The sequence below is a fragment of the Gossypium raimondii genome, chromosome 1 (assembly GCF_025698545.1).
Source record: "Gossypium raimondii isolate GPD5lz chromosome 1, ASM2569854v1, whole genome shotgun sequence".
Lineage (NCBI taxonomy): Eukaryota > Viridiplantae > Streptophyta > Magnoliopsida > Malvales > Malvaceae > Gossypium > Gossypium raimondii.
The window spans coordinates 7,043,028-7,062,531 of record NC_068565.1 but is presented as its reverse complement, the minus strand read 5'-3'; the positions used below and the strand labels follow the sequence as shown (position 1 = coordinate 7,062,531).

The following is a 19,504-nucleotide window of genomic DNA, read 5'->3' as shown; positions in this document are numbered from 1 at the left end:
GTAGATCAATTCTTTTAGATTGCCCATTTTCATTTTCATTAAACCCTTATTTTTGTTATCAAATTGTAACAAATCCAAGCTTTAGGAGGACTAAATAAAAAAAAACAATTAAATATTTTAAGCTTTGATTTAGAAAACCATGAATAACGAGAATTAATTAGCCAAATTTAATGCTGATGGTTAAAAATTTAATGATAAGGCAAATAAAGATTATGGGTGCATGAAATATTGAGTAATTGTGGTCCTCCTTTTTTTGCAATAATTAGGTTTACACATTTGCTTTGATTTTGCCCAAAGCGTTAGGATTCTTTACTTGAAGGGTATGTTTCTTGACTTGTTATGAAGATAATGGGATTGAAAATGAAATGCAAACAAATTTTGTCCTTTGAGACCATTTTTTTCTTTCTTTTTTTAAAATTCAAAGTTGTTTTGATTTTTTTTTTTTTTGTGTTTGATTACAAGTTGTAGTATGATTAGGTACCTTGTGAGTCAAAGTTTGTTGGACTATTGGATGAAAATTCAAATAATTAGAAGCTTGAAACTTATAATAAGGAACTTTTAGGATTAACAATTAAATTATTATTTTTGACTTGTGAAGTTAATATTTGATAGACGTTCAATGAAAAATATTTTAATTTTATGAACAGACTCAAATACATACACATATAAAAATATATTTTATGTTTTTAGATCCTATTTGTGAATATTTTTCATAGGGTATTCAATCGTTAACCAAATTAATCAAACTTTTAAGCTTTTAACTATTAACTGAATCAAATTTTTTAAAAATAACGAACCAAAATATTTCGATTAATCGGTTGGCTAATTGAATTAACTAAAATTTATATGTTTTTTAATATTTTCTTAAAACAAGTATAAAATATATAAAAATAAATTAAATTGATAATGTTCATTTGACGAATTATTTAAATTAAAACTACATATAATTTGTATTATTAATGATTAAGTTCAGTTAATTACTTGATAACTAAACTTCCAAAAATAATTAATCGACTTTCGACTGAATTAAATCGATTAACCGAATTAAATCAGTTTAATCGGTTAATTTCATTTTAATGGTAACTTAAACACCCTAAACAAAATAACTTTTTATTCTATTTTATATTTAAATTCAAGTCCCAATAACATAGTTAATTATCATTTTCAATAAAAATAGTAATTTGAAGTTTACTTGCCTAGAAAAATACAATTAAAATATTGGGGTTTTTGGGGTTTAAAAAATAATTATAAATAATTGAATTTTATTCTTGGCATTCAAGGTGAGATGGGTAAGAATAGAAGGATGGAAAATGGTTGCTTTGGTGACTAATATAATAATTTATTTGTTTTATGTTTTATGTTTTATGTTTTATTAATAAATTTTGGTATTTTAAAAGGGTAGATGTGTGATTAAATCTATTGACAAAACCATCCATTAATAACTGAAAATTGATGTCCTTTACAAGGGCATGTAGGTAATTCTAATTTCCCCTAATCCATAGAAATAAATAGTGGTGTTCGAGATTAATCATAACGGTAACGTGGCCCCTACTAATATTGTGATAAAGCCAAGCAACAATAAGTCAAACCACAAGAAAGAAAAAAAAAAAAAAAACATCTGCAATTTTTGTAATAAAAATTGAATGGAGAAAAAGACTACCTAATCCCGTCGAGGTTGGAACTTTATTGCTTGTTTATTTCCCTTAATTTATGTTCTAAATGGACACAGGGACACGTTTTGATTCAACCCATTTCCAATTATTAATACCTTTTTATTAAAAATACTTTTATAAAAAAATAAGAGTAGAGATTGTTTAATGATCAAATTTGAAATTAATGTTTATTGAATATTTAAACATAAATATTTTATTTATTCGTTTATGATTTAGTTAGAAAATAAATCTCATTTTTAAATTTATTATCAGAATCAGTTAAGGCCAACGAGACATTGGCATAATTGACGAAGGCGAAGGTTATGAGTTTTAAATACATAGATTTAAGATTCACTATGTGTAATCATATGTGCGAATTTTTAAGTCTCATTATGTACAATTGTCATGTGTGAGTTTCGATTCGATTAATCAATTTTATTTTGAATTATTCAAATTCTTAATATGTTTGTACTTATAAACTTAAAAAAACAATTAAATGTAAATTTTAATATTTAAATATATTTTTTCAGTTAAGCATGATCATAATATTTTTATGGTTGAGGTAAAGCCCTAAAAATTTTTCTTCTAAGCCAGTTACTTCTTCTCCCTTCTTTTGCTAAGTGATGTGCCTCCCTTTTTCTCTCTCCCATCCTCTTGCTCATTATTTATTATCTCATTTACTTCAAATGTATTTTCTATTTGTGGGCATCTTTGTTATTTTTATAAGTTTGTGATGGACAAAAGATGGTGCCTATTGTCGTTAAACTTCTACTGCCATTAGCAGTTTCTCTCGAAAAGTGAATTGGTCGTAGATACTCGACTGGTGGCTCTTTATTGACTTCTTAACCTATTTATATTTTGAGAGTATTTCAGAATAATAAATTATTTCATAAGTTGATTTAGACTCGTGTTGTCTTAAATATTGTATGTTTCTTTTTTTCATTTCAATTGTTTAATAAATCTTCAATTTTAGAAGTTTTTGTCTTTTCTAGTACAAGGTTTTGTAATTTTGTAGTTTTATTTATGCATGTATATAGTCTTGAGTTTGCAAGTAATTTTAGAGATGATTTTATCGTCTTACTTTTTAATTGGTGATACTCGATTCTTTTGTCGATTTTACTTGTTGCTTTAGACCATTCAAATTGATTTTTTTATCATGTTAAGTATTTGTAACACTTCAGACATACTGCGATTGAGTTAATGGAGCTTATCGTTTACCATCGACGATAGGTGTTTATTATTATTTTTCTCATTCATGATAAATTAACAAATATTTCTTTTTAATTTTTTAATTTCAAAATCTTTTTTCAAAACATTTATTTTATATTTTCAGTTTGGAATTATGAATACGGGAACGGGTGATTGTATAGAGACCTCAATAATGATGAAGAAAACTTGCTTACAGTTCACATTTTTTATTATATAAAAATATTTATTTATTTGTATGGCAAAGTTGGAATTGGCAGGGCAAAAACTAAAGCATGTCTCAAAGTACGATAAGTTGTCGAAATTTGAGACTGTGAGATAGTTTTCATTTTCTCTGCACTCTGCAGCTTTGCTGCTTCCCTATTACGTTGCTTTCTCGACATTCTCAACTATTCCCAATTATTTCTATTTTCTGTTAGTTCCTGTAACTATAATTTAATATTTTTAAATAAAATACAAAATTTTAGTTGAAGTTAGATGTGATTATCGAGGATATATAATTTTTTTAAAAAAATTATCATTTAAAAAATATAAAAATATAAAAGATAATATTTTTATTAGAGTTTTGTGACATAAATTTCTGTTAAAATAAATGTAAGTGGGAAAATAGGAGGATTTGCGAGGATAAATGTTGTAGTCCATCGCAGATCCCCAATAAGTAAAATACTGGGTTAGAGTTGCAACTGGACCCACAGCACGGTACAAGTCGCATAAGTGGAGTTCATATAGAAGTTTACTTCCTCTATTTGATATTTGATTAGAATAATGTGTTTTAACATTATTACATTATTTCTATTAAACTTTAATTAGAATAAGGTTTTTAAACCTATAAATAGATGCAATCGTCTCTCCTCTTGTATCATTCGAATTTGGCATAGTGGATTTTCTTCTCTTCTACCTGTGATTTTTTCTGTAGGAGTTTTCACGTAAAATTCTGTATATTCTGTTTTCTTTCTTTGCAATTTATTGTCTTATCGACGTTCAATTTTCACAGTTTTAAAATCATTTTATGAAATAGATTTAAACTTGAGTTTGATGTCAGTCACAATTTAATTAATATCAACTTAGTTATTAAATTAATTAAAAATATAAAATTAAATATGTTAGAATTAAGTGACCCAAATCCTTATTTAAATAAAATACTTTGATAAAATAAAATAAAATAAAAGTAAAATCCTAATAGAATTATACTTCTTTTATTTTATTTTAGAATAAGGTTTCTAAACCTTATTAAACTCCATCTATTTGATATTATTTGAATAAGGAGTTTCACTCCTATTAGAATAAGGTTTACAAGCCTATAAATAGGCATAGTCTACTCCTCTTGTAATTAAATTTTTTCGACATAGTGAATTTTCTTCTCCTCTGCCCGTGGTTTTTTCCCGAAAGGGTTTCCACGTAAAATTTGTGTGTTCTTTATTTTTCTATTTCTATTTTTCTTTGCGATATATTGTCATTACCGACATTATATTTTTCTCAAAATATAATATATTTATAACTATTTTTACAGTTTAAACAACTGTTAAAAAACTATAGTACAATTGTTTATTTTTATTTTCACTTAGTACAATATCTAATTTAATCTAATATTTATATTTAAGTATTTTATTAATTTTGTATTACCCTTAATCAGGTGATGAATTTAGTTATAAAATTATAAAATATTATTTATTTTAAATTATAATTCATATTATTATATTTTTTCCTTTTTCATATTTTTATATAATTTAAAAAAAGAATTAAAATTATAGATACAATTAGAGAACACATGTACAATAATATTAAAATATAAATTATTACCACGTCACGTATATTCATTGTGGAGAAAACCTTAAAATATAATATTTTTAACATAAAATATTTTTATCTACGTCATAGGTGTGATAAAATCTAATATTAAATTAAGAGGATACTAATTTTATTATTTGAAAAATCTATGAATTAGTTTTTGATGTATTGATATCTTGTAATTTTATGCACAATTTGTGAATGATATATAAAAGAATTTTAAAATTGAGATCACCTAGTTTTATTTTTAAGAGTAAACTACATCTAAAGTTATTAAAGTATTGGTATGTTTACGTTTTGGTCTCTTAATTTAAAAAAGTTATAAAATGGTCATTGAATTATTTAAAATTTTTCGTTTAAGTCATTGAGTTGTTAAAAATAATTGTTGTACGACTTTCTCTTTCGCACCATCTGCATTAATTGGAAGTTTTTCTTCTCTTTCTATTCTAGGTTTAATTTTTTTTCGTAAAACTACTTTAAATGTCGTGAATTTACAAAGCGAAATCCAAACATATTTATTCTTCGATCTTCAATACTGATCGTTAGATCGTTTTGGATTTGAGATATGATCTTTTACTTATCAATGTGTATTGATTCACCATACTAATAATCAAATAATTGTTTAGAGATTGGTAGTCAAACTTAAATAAAAAAAGTTAACAACCTCTGATTTAAATATAAAATTTTAATAATTCAATGATCATTTTATAAAATTTTAAAGTCGAGTAATCAAAACCTAAATTTACTAATAAATTAGTGACTACGATTATAATTTACCCTGTTTTCAGTGATAGAATATCACGTAATATAGTGGATGTAAAATTATAACCCATAAAATATTAACCAAAATCTATTATGAAAAATATAAATAAAAAAAAGTATTGCAATTTGGGTTGCTCCTATCCAGGTAGACTTGATCACGGGTCAGGCCTTCAGGCCTGGGTCGAGTGCCCGAGATGTGGGAGGGTTTGGGCAAAAATATAGGTTCAAAAAATGGGCTTGGACAAAAAAATAATGCCCATTTTTTAAGTAGGCTGAACCTTGAGTAGGGTATTTTTGGCCCGAGCTCTGCCCGAATTCACTAAAAGACAAAAAAAATCTGCTATTTTTTTTGTTTTGTTTTTGAATGTTATTTTCTTGTTGTTTTCTCCCTATTTTGCTACCATTTTACTATTACGTTGCTACTATTTTATTGTTATTGTTTGGATATTGTATAAAACTTGTTTTATTCTTAATTTTGTTATTATTTTAAAGGCATTTGTTAATTTTGTTAATTTCTTAAAAGCATTTGCTTGTTAAGTTGTATTTATCTTAGTGTTATTTAAGTATACATGTTTTTAAAATTTTATTTTCAATTTGTTGGAAAATTTTTTTTTTGATGTATTATATATATTTAAAAATTATATAAAAATTAATAGGGGCGGGCCGAGTTGAGCCCGAATTTTAGCATTTTTATCCGGGTCGGGCTTGGGTATAATTTTAGGCCCTTTTTTGGACCAGGCCCAGGCCTAATAAATGGGCTTAAATTTTTAATTGAGCCCAACTTGAACACGGACCGACTTGGCCTATGAGCAACTCTATGTCCAAGGCATGTAGCTGTTTTACATTGTTTTGATGTCTTAGAAGAAACATTAGAATTTGTATTAAAAAAACTCGCAACAAAATCAATCTGAAAAAAAAAAAACTTTTTTTTCTATTATGAAAGAAAATACTTTTAAATTCATCAAAGAAAAGAAAATCAAATTCAAATGAAATTGAGATTGTTTATATAATATAAAAGCGTTTTATTCATCTAGAAACTAACATATTTCAAGGAAAGAAAATGAACTAATATTTTATGTATTGTCGGTACATAAGCTTCATGCATTACAAGTGAATAATAACATCGTTAAATTTTAGATACATGTTAGATTTAAAAATTAGGGTTTTTGGTTGAATTTTGCAATATTTAGAGAAATAGATCGGTTCGGAAAGAGAAAGAGAAATAAAATAAAATAAAATTTGATGCATCGTCGGGGCATAAGTTTCATGCATTATCAGTGAATAATAATATCAATTAAATTTTAGATATATGCCAGTTTTAAAAATTAGGGTTTTGAGTTGAATTTTGTGATATTTGGGGAAATAGACCAATCTTGGGAAGATAAATAGAAAGAAAATAAAATAATATTTGATGCATCATCGGGGCATAAGTTTAATGCATTATTAGTGAATAATAACATCGATTAAATTTTAGATATATGCCAGTTTTAAAAAATTAGGGTTTTGGGCTGAATTTTGCGATATTTTGATAAATAGACTGATTTTGGGAAGAAAAATAGAAAGAAAATAAAATAATATTTGATGCATTTTCGGTATATAAGTTTCATGCATTATCAATGAATAATAACATCGGTTAAATTTTAAATATATGTCAGTTTTAAAAAATTAGGGTTTTGGGCTGAATTTTGTGAAATTTAAGGAAATGGTTCGATTTTAAGAAGAGAAACAGAAAGCGCGGGCCACAGTTCAAAACCTGTGACCATCGCACCAAATGTATCCGATGGAGGTCTATTGTGTAGATGGGGATCATTTGGCTCGTAAGAACTGGCCCAATTTGGTAACCTGTTGGAGAAGTCTGTTAGATTGAAATTTGGTTGGCCCAATAATGAAGATATGACAGCTTAGGCTATTTTGATAACTAATCTTAAAAAATTGATAGAATCATATCTTGTAGAGATTATATTAAATTTGACATGACATATCTTGTAAATCCCATGATCTAAGGGATGTAGTTAATCCTATAGGCGCACTTTCTAACTTTTTCAATATAATGCTAATGATGTTGTTTCAGGTTTTTTTTAATTAATAAATATATTGCTTTCAAGAGTTTTTAATTCAACTTTTAATTAATAAATCTTTTATTTATAAAATCAAATAATTGTTTGGAATATTATTTTGTAGTAAACATAATTTTTATATGTGTAATATTTATTTTTCAATCCATATCATCGTGTAGTAAATTTTAATATTATATATTTTTGTATATGCATTTAAAATATTTCACATATAAAATATTTGAAATATCATACCCACAATGTAGATAAAAAATAATGATATTTGAAATATTTTACATATAAAAATAATAATGAATTTTAAATAATTTTTATTTTATAATATTAAAATCTCCATACCCACAATATAGGTGGATAAAATAAATATTTGACATATAAATATTATATATAAAGAAAAACATATAAAAAATCAGTTAATGTTTTAAAATTAAAATATATTTAACATAATGATAAATAAAAATATTTTTTATTATATAGGTATTAATTTATTTATATAAATAAAAAGTCATTAATTTCAAACATTTTTAACATAATGATATATATATAAATATATATTTTATATAATTACATATTTATTATTTGATTTTATAAATAAATTTTTTGAAAACAATATATTTATTAATTAAAAATTAATTAAAAGAAAAACTTGAAACAACATGAAATAAAAAAACAAATGTGCTTATAAGATGAATTGAACTTGAGGCACGAAGATAAAATTATTATAATTTAACCATCTAATAACTAGATGAACTAATGTGTTAAATGATTAATTAAAATAATACATTAAATATTCTTTAAAAAAATTATTATATATATTTTTATAAACTTTCTCAATTTATGCTTTCAATGAATCACTAGATTAGTATTTACCAACATCATTAAAATAGAATTAAAAGGTAAATAATTTTCACGAACATGTCTCTAACAAATGGAACACATGACCGTGTATTATCGAGTTTGTCTGCAATATTAATAATTAGGTTTACCAATTTTCCCGTTTCCAGAAAAAAATAAAAAAGGTTTATCAAATTTTCTTTCCAGAGATTAAATTTACTATTTTTTTTCTTTCAATATTTTTTTATACAAAAGAGATTTAACTCTAATCAGTATAGGATGAAATCATACTACATCAGAAAAATCATCGTGTAGAGATTGAAGGATTTCATCCGAGGGTTGTATGAATATAACATTGCCCAAAGGTCTTGAAAATATCTTTTTTGCCAAACTATCCGTTGTCTTCTCTAAAAACATGTTGTAAGTGAATAGTCTAAACTCGTTGGAGAATCTCTTTAATAGAACAAATCATAGAAGATTCACATTGCTCCTTTCCAGATTCTTGAATTGCTTGAATAGCTTCCTTATTATGTGTCTCAAGCACCACTTTTTTCAATCCAAGACTCCGCTTTTTTTAAATTAAGTAATTTAATTTCTATCAATTCTAAAAGTAAGCAACTAAGGATGATTAATAATGACAATAATTTCTTCCATCAATTGTCCATAATTTTTATTAGTATAATAATTAATTTAGCCCTCAATATTTACATATTTGATCAAATTGACCGTGATTTTAAAAAAGTCAACAAATTTAACTTCAACGTCTACAAAAATGTTGGAGGCTAAATTTCTTAAACCATGACCAATTTGATAGAATGAGTAAACTTTAAGAGCTGAATTTATTATTATGCCAATTAAAACAATATAAAATTGATGAGAAAGATTAGCATTGTAATTAATCGCCTTTAATAATTTACTTTTAAAATTAATATAGACTAAATTATTTTGAATTTTTCGATAGAGACCAATTTAAAAAAAAACTAAAAAAGGGTTTTTTTTTAATAATGCCATTTGAGAAATCTCGGAATCTGATGTGAATGGAAATCATTTTCGGAACAATCATTTTCATCCACCTGTATTTTATATTCGTATTGTAGGGCTAGGGATGTAGGAGAAAGTACATTAATATTCTATGGCTTGGGATTTTTAATTTTATTATGGTCTCACGTGTACTAATCATAAATTAATTGCTTAAATTAATTTAACGTCCTGCCTTAACGAAACATTAATATTTTTTGCATCTCGTCCTTTAATTTTATAAAAAACTATATATAAATTAAGCTTATAGATTTAGTATTTTTAGCCATAATTGAAGGACCTATATCAATAATGATATTTTTTTCAAAATATTTTTAAATTAAAAAATAATTAAATGCTGACATATGATCTACATGCGTGTATGCCACGTTAGGAAAGTTAACAAATATTAATTTTTCTATTCATTTTAAATGATTTGACAAAAAATATAAATTTAAGTGCTAAAAGAGGTGAAAAAATAAATGTATGGCTAAAATAACTTTTATATATATATATATAGTTAGAAGGCCAAAATATCATTATGTCATTTCTAAAAAAATTAATTGCAAGATAATCAATTCTCACACATTCCTTTTAACGTTGCTCCTTGCGAGAGAGTTCTATATCGTATTGTGTATATTTTAAATTTTAACTTGTTTTTAGAACAAATATATGAACAGGAGATTTTTTAATAATAATACATAAGTATTTACTAAAATTAAACTTTAGCTTAGTGGAAGAAATAAGTTCTAAAACTTCTAGGTTCAAGAAAACAAAATCGAGCAGCTTATAAATAATAATTGAGAGGAATAAAATGTAAAATGATAATTTTTTATCTTGAATTTTATGTAAAATTGGTTATTGATTAGCTTACATTTTTTGATAGTATGTTTTGTTGACAATTTTACTCATTTTAATTATTTTATTTCATTTACTTAAATAAAAAATTAATGAATCAATTTTTAGTATTATTTAATATATATTTCAAGTAACATAAGAAAAAATAATAATTACATTACATTTTGTCCATGTGATGCTGTTTAAAATATTATCTCTACAACAAATGGTCAATAATGTCACGAATCGCACACCGGTTCAGACCCTAGTGGGCTGCTGGAGGCTACTAGTAGTCTATCCAAGTAACGAGTAGATTGGAAAAACAAGAGCACCAACTTGACCTCTAGGCGCACACGAATTCGAGTCCCAAAGCGCGAAATCGGGACTTGAGGACGGGCGCGGATCACAACTCCCTGGCGCCACTAGGCGCGCATCGGGGGCGGCACCTCCCACGCATTGACTTATTAGCATCTAGGTATGAAGATCTTTAGAAGCTCCCCAAGCACACGCCCCTAGGCACAAGGGTCAGGAACCATTGAGACTCATTCGCACGTCAACATACTGTAAGAGAGGCATTGCTGATCGTATTTTTTACTGTCACCCACACTTCAGTTTGCTAAGCTTAATTAGCAGCTACTTAAATGCTGAACACACATTGGCTGAGTTAAGGTACAACTTTGAGTTCCCACTCGTGTGACACAATCCAATGCTTATTAAATTTGAGCAATTACATTGAACAATACGAGATAATATTTTGGACCATTGTTATTATAATATGCGTATGTGTTCTCCCATTCCCCAAAAGTTGATGGCTTGCAACTTTTTTATTTTATTTTTCTTTATTTGGTTGAGTCATGTGATTGGACAAGCTTTAATCATTGAACATAATGGAAGGCAATATGATATTTCTGACACCTTACGAGGGTATGTCCCCAAAAGGAGTTGTGTGATAGCTACCTTCAGTCCAACTCCTCTTTTATTTTTCAATTTTCCTTTTCTTTTTTATAAAGTATATGCTAATGTTTCTCAGCTAATTCTTGTCTTCTGTCTTTGGTTTTTTCTCAGATTGAGTAGTTGCCAAGTTAATGGATCTTTGTTAATATATTGTATAATTTTTATAAGGGAAAGAATGTAATTTATTACTTTGTGAATATAAAAATCATATACCTGTAAATCTCAAGGTTACTCTTTATATAAATAAATTGATTGAAAATCGAAAATGATTCATTTAATGAGTCGAAAGTCACGTACAAATGTTTAGGGTCATTTTAGTATTATTTTTAAAAAGTATTTCTGGAATAAAAAATCTTTTAAGATAAAATATTATTAAATAGTATGTTTTTGAGACAAAAAAATGTTTTGTAGAAATATATTTTTAACAAAAGTAAAAATAAAAATTTTAACTTTTGCTCAAAAGCATTTTTAACTTAGAAACACTATTGAGAAATAATGCTAAACTGAACCTTAGATAAAAGATAACTCCAAATATGAGTTTGTTTGTGTCTATGCTTTCTCTGTTTAATTTTATTAAATTTTAAAAGCATATTTTTTGTCGAAAGCATTTTATAATTAAATAGATAGTTTTTAAATAAAAATGTTTTTCAATCTAAATACAAAAGCTGTAATTTTAGCTTCAAATATATAAAATTATATATAGGATATACAGTGAAATTTGTTATTATTATGATGTAATCTAAATTAATATTTTAATGAATATATAATTATTTTTATTAAATTTTATTTCAAATATGCAACTGCATATATTTAAATATTTAATATTTAAATTTGTATTAATTATATTTTAATATTTAAATATAATTTATATATTCAAATTAAATTTTATAGACAATTAATATTACTTACTTTAAAATTTATATTTCCTATATAAAAAGATGACAATGAGCTTAATAAATCAGTTTCTTATGTTTTTATTGAAATATCATAATATTAATGAATCTAAATGTTATTTAAATGTATAATTTTACTTTACAACATGTTTAAAATGTACATTTTACTTTTTAAAATATTTTTTGATAACAATGCTAAACATTTAAATTTTAAATAAAACTTTTCAAAAATACTTTTTCACAACACTTTCCAAAATCAATTCTAAATTAGCTCTTTAGGAATCTGTGCTACAAAAGGTCTATCACACATATGCTTCAGAACTACTAGAGTTTTGTCTTCGTAGGCTGTTCTAACCAGGTAGTTGATGTGACCAATGTGAGAAATTGTGTGCAAGACATATAAAAGGTAAATAACTATAACCATACAAGATGAAAAGTTGGTCTCGACTCTCGAACGAGATATAGCTATGTAATAACTACTAACAATATATTTTTAATACATATTTAAATAAATATAATTTTATTAAGTAATATAATATCTTTAGAGCAAGTAAATGATTATGTTATTTTTTATGGCATGTGGATCATGGCCACGCCTTATATGTAAGTGTCATTTTATAACTTTATCAAGATTTTTAAGACTCAAAGTCCTCTTTTTCCGTTTCTTTCCTATGGTGAAAAAGACCCAAATTAAGCCTACAACTTTAGTATTCTTAGTCATAATTGAAGGAAATATATCAATAAAGATAACCTTTTTCTAAATTTTATGTACAACATCGATTTCCCTAAAGATTTAAAGAGTAAATTATAAAAAATAGTTACTTTTGTTTGTTTCATATTATATTTTAGTTATTTAGGTTTAAATTATTACTTTTTAGTTACTTACATTATCGTATTGTTATAAACTGTTAAACTCTATTATCTCCCTAACGAAAACGAAGTCCTATGTGGCAGTCCAAATGAGTTTTAAATGTCAACTTGGTTATCCAGTTAATGGGATGAAAATATGTTTTTAATTAAATAAATTTAATTTGGACTATCACAAAGGGCATCTAAATTGACATTTAAAACCCATTTGGACTGCCACATAGGACCGCAGTTAGGGAGGTAAGGAGCTTAACAGTAGAGTGGCCATTTAGTAACAAAACGATAACGTAAGCGACTAAGACGTAAATTTCAAATACAAATGACTAAAATATAATCTGAGACAAACAAAAATGACTATTTTTATACTTTATCCAAATTTAAATTTAGGGTTTCATTTTCCTTTTTATTTATTTTCTATTAAAAAGTATTTCGAAGGAAAAAAAAACACACTTCTCTAAAAAAGTATTCAAAGAAAAAATCTAAAGATAAATTAGACTCGTTAATGGTGGAATCTGCAAATGATTAACACCACACCTAATGAATATGATGGGGGTCATTTTTATAAAAGTATTTATTTAAGTTTATGTTAAGGCCAAAAAGAATATCCAAACTCAACTCAGCTATTTCTTCGTTAAGTCTGATTAATGATAATTGAAATAGCTGACATCAATAATTTTGTCAGAACTAGAACAAGATCTTTCTAGTTTGGTCATTTTGCTATCAAATTTGGTCTGGAATCACAAGCATGTGAGAACGAATGCAAATTAATTGTTTTCCTAGCAATTATCGGGCCTGGCATTTTGCTTTCGGCAATTTTTGAGCATTGGGTTTTAGGATAATTGGGCTTCTCTAAAGGAATGAACCAATTAAAAGATTGAATTTTGGACCCAAATCTGGACCTTTCTGGCCCATTTTTCAATTTAATGGGCGGGACGGCGGCTCTCTTCCTGTTTATTTCTAAAGAAATTCTAGGGTTTATATGTTCAATCCTCCCATTTCTGAATATTCTCTTCGTTTTTAGTTTGTCCGATCTCTGAAATTCCGGAAGACATGGCGAAAAATAGAAACAATAAGAAGAGAAATGGCGTCGCTTCGATCGGCGTCAACGATGGAACTGTTCCCGATCTTCATCAAGTTAGCTTTCATTTTTTTTTTAAATATTAAAATTCAATCTATAAATAGTAATTTAATTCAGAACATAGAATTGTTGCTTATGCCTTTAAAAAAAAATTAGAAAATTTTATGTAAATTTTGGTTTGTATGCAGCAATGGATGCTTATGAGACTGGAGTTCAAAAGCCTGATTCTGCTAGTGCAAACCGTAAGTGTTACTTTATCTACTATGTTTTTGTTTGTTTGTTAATTTCTACAAAAAAAAGAGAGAAAGAATTAGTTATTTAAAGAAGGAATTAATTACTTGATGATGAAAATGGTTGTTTCTCACATGCATATATCATTCAGAGATAGGCTTACGTATATGTAAGATTGGATTGTAGTTTAAGTCTTTTACTTGTATTTTGTTGAAAGTTCTAGGGATATAATAACATGTGGGAGGTGAATTGTTAATGTTCTGTGGATTTGATATGATAGCATATTCGGGGATAGCATGATTTAAGGGAAAATGCAAATATCGAGCACAATTCTGGACCGAAAACATGATTGAGAAGTGAATTTTACATTGATGCCTTCTTGTTTAGATGAGTATTTTCATTAATGATCTCTGCATTTTGAGTGGTAGCATGATTGGAACGTGTTCTTTGGATTCTTCTAAGCTCCCGTTTAGTTCTGGATATGTGTACTTCTGAGTTTATCAGGGATTGTTAGTTTGTTAATGATGACATGGTGTAATGTTTATGCTTGGCCTTGTTTCTCTTTGGCAGTTTGTGACTCTTATTGGCTTCATCTTCTATTCTTGCAAGCTTGTTTCACTTTATTGTGATTCTCGGAATTCAAGGCTTTTTAGTTTTGTTTTTTTAGTGATGTTGTTTTTCTAGATAATAAAACTCACCATAACAAAGTTTTATTCACATAGAAAAGTTATGGCCACTTTGCAGACGCCTGTTAATCTGATTTCCATTTTTGAAATGATTTTCTTCACGGCGTGCGTAACTTACATCATGTTTATAAATTTACAAATGAGGCCAAGCCCGAAAGGAATTTCCATTTTTGAAATGATTTTCTTCGTGGCATGTGATAATTACATCATGTTTATAAATTTTTGAACAAGCCCAAGCCTGAAAGGGATTTCCATTTTTGAAATGATTTTCTTTGTGGCATTTGTTAATTACATCATGTTTATAAGTTTACGAACGGGGCCAAGCCCGAAAGGTATTTCCATTTTTGAAATGATTTTCTTTGTGGCATGCGTTAATTACATCATGTTTATAAATTTACAAATGAGCCCAAGCCCGAAACACTGTTGCCGTTACGGAACATACTTCTTTAAAAGCTGTAATCTTAACGCATCTTTGTTCAACTTCATTCTATTGTGTCATTGTTATCTCCTTATTCTGTTTCACCAAATCACTAACTCTCTACCTATCTTGAAACAGAAAGACGAAGAAGGGACGACCGGTGAAGAGATTGAAAAATGTTCAGAACATGAAGACGGTGGAAAAAGCTATTGCTAAGAACGAGAAGTATGCCGAGAAAAGCTCCAAGATCAAAAGCGTATATGTCATGTTTTCGTAACGTATTTGCTGTGTATACTAAAGTTCAAAAATGAGATGACAAATTAGGTGCTGTGGAAATAGGTGGCTGACAAGGGGCTGAAGCATCTTTTACGTGTAACTGTCAAGGCCAACACCTGTTTGAAGCAGGAAGAGGAATCTGTGTCTCTTAAAAAGCTTCGATACCACCCAAGGTTTTAATCTACCCTTAACCATTACATTTATTGCTATAAACTATACACCTACAAATCCTACCTGTGCCTGTATGTATTTAAGGTTAAAAGGTATTTTGAATCAGTATTAACTATAAATAGTTCATTTTTAATTATTTATATTTGTCCTAGCTGTGCCTGTATGTATTTAAGGTTAACAGGAATTTTGAATCAGTATTAACTATAAATAGTTTATTTTCTGAAACACGGTTTTTCTGAGTTCGAGTTTGAGTTCAAGTTCAAGCGTCGATTTTGTTTGTTGAATTACTCTTGTTAGTTCTACACGAACTTTATACCCTCCATTGGTTTTTAAATTTCACAAATAAGATTAGAATGCCATATACAAGTTGTCATGTCGTATTTTCTTGTCATGTCTGTTTCTTTATATCGTATTTTCATATCATATCTGCAATAGAAGAATGTTTTGAAGCACAGTTTTTTGGAATTTGAGTTCAAGCTTCAATATTGTTTGTTGAGTTACTCTGATTCAATTGGTTTTTAAATTTCACAAATAGGATTAGAATGTTGTATACAAGTTGTCATGTTGTATTTTTCATATCGTGTATGTCGTATTTTCGTATCTTATTTGCTGTGTTTATTAAAGTTCAAAAAATGATATGACAAATTAGGTGCTGTGGAAATAGGTGGCTGACAAGGGGCTGGAGCATCTTTTGCATGTAACTGTTGAGACTGTTGAGGCCAACACTTGTTTGAAGCATTGAGAGGAATTTTTATCGCTTAGAAAGCTCCAAAACCACCCAAAGTTTTAATCCACTACAGTACCTCAAACATTACATTTATTGCTATATACACCTAGGATTTATAGGTGTATAGTGTATAGCAATAAAAAATAATGTTTAAGGATGCCGTTAGGTATGTTTGTAGTGGATTAAAATTTTGGTTGGCTTTGGATCAATCCAACTGTCTAGAAAGGGTGGAAGAGTAAATGAAAAAATGATAGGAAGAGGAAGAGAGTAGCTTGGCTGGGGAGTATCTATGTCGATGTCAATGCGACTAAAATTCTGTGCCGCTAAAATTCCGAGGGAGAACTGTAAGATTTACCTCCCTAATTCAATAATTAGTGGTGAGCAAAATTTGATTCGACTCAAAAAAATAAAAAAATTTGAATTTTAAATTGTTCGAATTGAATTAATTGAGTTAATTGAATCAACTTGATTTTCTTTTTTGAATTTTGAATTTTGAATTTGAATCGAGTTGAATTTTTAAATTTGAACAAGCCAAATATTAAACCCTTTACTTCGTCCCCCTCCAATCTTTTCAAAATTTTACTTTACACCAAATACTTTTTCTTTATACTTTCCCCAAAATTTTGTTTTCCCTAAAAATATTACTTCCACAAATCTCTAATTTTTTTCCTTTTACTTCTCTCCAAAGCTTTTATTTCCTCCAAACCTAAGAGATTTTTTTTGAATTTATGTCTATTATTTATATTATTGAATTAAATTTTATATTTTGTACTATTTATATTATTGAATTGTTTGATTATGTTGAATCTTTATCATTTTTGTTAAAATTGAATTATTAATGATATCATTGATGATGTTATAAAATATTTATGTTAAATTTTAAAAATTAAACTTTTACGTTTAATATATATTTTTAATTTCAAAATAATAGTGATAGGAATCAAGATAATTGAAGAAACTAAGTAAGTAAAGAAATTAACTCAGATATAAATTATCAATAAATTATAAGGGGTGAATGTTAATAATAAATTTAATTATGGTGGACAAATTTGATTAGAGTGGGTGCTAGTGATTACAAGAATCTAAAGTCATTTTTAAATTTAATTTAAACAAATATATTTTATTCAATTTGAATTTTATCTCATTGGACTAGTTTTGACAAAATTTGAAATCGAGTTAGGATATAAAATAAGATTTGTCAACTTGATTAGCTCGAAATTTTTATTCGATCGATCACTCGCCCTAACTAAAATGGTATTTGTACTTTCAATTTGTTCTATATAAAATAATATAGTTATTTATTAAAAAAATGTTATAATTTTTTCATAACTTATTTATAAAAATAACTTTCTAAAGTTATCATAAAAGATTATATTATTTATAAGAAGTATTATAAAAATCATTCAATTTATGAAGCCTTATTTATAAAGGATATATATTATAAAATTTATATTATTTTTACTTAATTTACATATTATAAAAAGATATAACTTAGAATAAGTTTTTTGTCAAATTAAGTTTATATAAGTTTTATAATTAAAGTTATAGATTTTTTTATTATAAACCTAAATATTATAAAGTTGATGCTAATTATACAAAAACAAAAGAATTTCTTGCATCATATTGTGGGTATAATATAATTTGAGAGAATGGTGTTAGACATAAGCTTTATAAATAACTCGCAAACACTTTATTTTGAGGTATTCAAGACTTCAAAATATGATTGAGAAGGTATTTATTGTTCTAAAAAAATATTTCCTATATTAACATCACCTTAGCGTAGTATAAAAGAACAAGATATATCTAAATAAAGATAATTTAAAAATATTTGTAATACCCAATTATTGCCCGGAGCCCAAAATCCTAAAGCCCAATGATTAAATACAACCAAACCCAATAAACTTGGGTCAATTCTAACCCAATACTAAAGCCCAATTACATCAAACCCACTAACCTAAATCACCAAAAAAAAAAAACAAACAAACAGCAAAAAAAAACCCCAGTAGCAGTTTCAACGGTGCCGCAATCATCGGGTCCTCACCGCTCGTGTGTGCCAGCGGTTGTCACTTTCTACGCACGTCGTGCACGTCTCCTTCAGTGTCCCTGAAACAGATCAAAAACAGAAACAAAAGGAAGGAAAAGAGAGGGAGAATGAGGGACGAGAATAGCAAGGGGTTTTTCGATAATGAAAAAGAGAAATCAGTGAAAAAGGTGTAAAAACGAATATGTTGCGTAGGATTCTAATGAGTAACAGAAAAGAAGAGTCGAGAGAAGGGAAAAGAGAGAAAGAGAGAGCTAGAATGTAGAAGGAAGCTGAAGAAAAAGACAATATTCCATATGCATGCCTTCTCCATTCTGTTACATGAAATATAAAGGAGAAAAAATATAACCGTCATAACAATAGTTCACTAAACGCGCCCGTTTTTGACCATCCCAAAACTCACCGTATTACTAAACTACTTAATAAGAAACGCAGCACTTAACACATTATATTCAACAGGCCCTGACAGAAATAAACCCATAACAATTGCCCGCCCTGGAAGAGATCCTTGACCTCAAGGATCAAATGCTGGAAATCGACGTTGTAACTCAGATAGCTTCTCCCACGAAGCATCTTCAGGGAAAGTGTCTGCCCATTCAGCCAGTACTTCAACTGCAGCATGATTACCGTGTTTGACCATCCTTCGATCTAGCACTCGAACTGGTGTTTTAAGGAGAGCACCATCCGAACCAACTGGTGGTAATGTGGGAGCGCTCACAGCAGAGCCAATATGTTTTTTTAATTGTGAGACATGAAAGGTAGAATGAATTCGAGCTGATGAGGGTAAAGTCAGCTTGTAAGCCACTTGTCCTATTCGAGCTTCCACAGGGAAAGGACCAACATACCTAGGTGATAGCTTTTGGTTCCGGAATTTGCGCAAGGAGTGTTGGCGATACGACTGCAGCTTTAGATATACCAAATCACCCACCTGAAATTCCCTTTCAGTTCTTCTTTTGTCAGCCATTTGCTTCATTCTATCCTGAGCACGAGCAAG

At 27.6% G+C, this 19,504-nt stretch overlaps 1 long non-coding RNA gene across 2 annotated transcripts; it reads left to right on the top strand.

The window, feature by feature from the left end:
• The first annotated feature begins 13,850 nt into the window (after positions 1-13,850).
• Positions 13,851-16,952, top strand: LOC105779625 (uncharacterized). 2 transcript variants are annotated; one of them, XR_008196033.1, is made up of 4 exons: positions 13,851-14,016; positions 14,149-14,202; positions 15,434-15,744; positions 16,407-16,952. It is a non-coding gene; the product is annotated as an uncharacterized LOC105779625 (long non-coding RNA). The 2 variants fall into 2 exon arrangements; XR_001129090.2 differs by having other exon boundaries at positions 16,392-16,952.
• Positions 16,953-19,504: the final 2,552 nt, after the last annotated feature.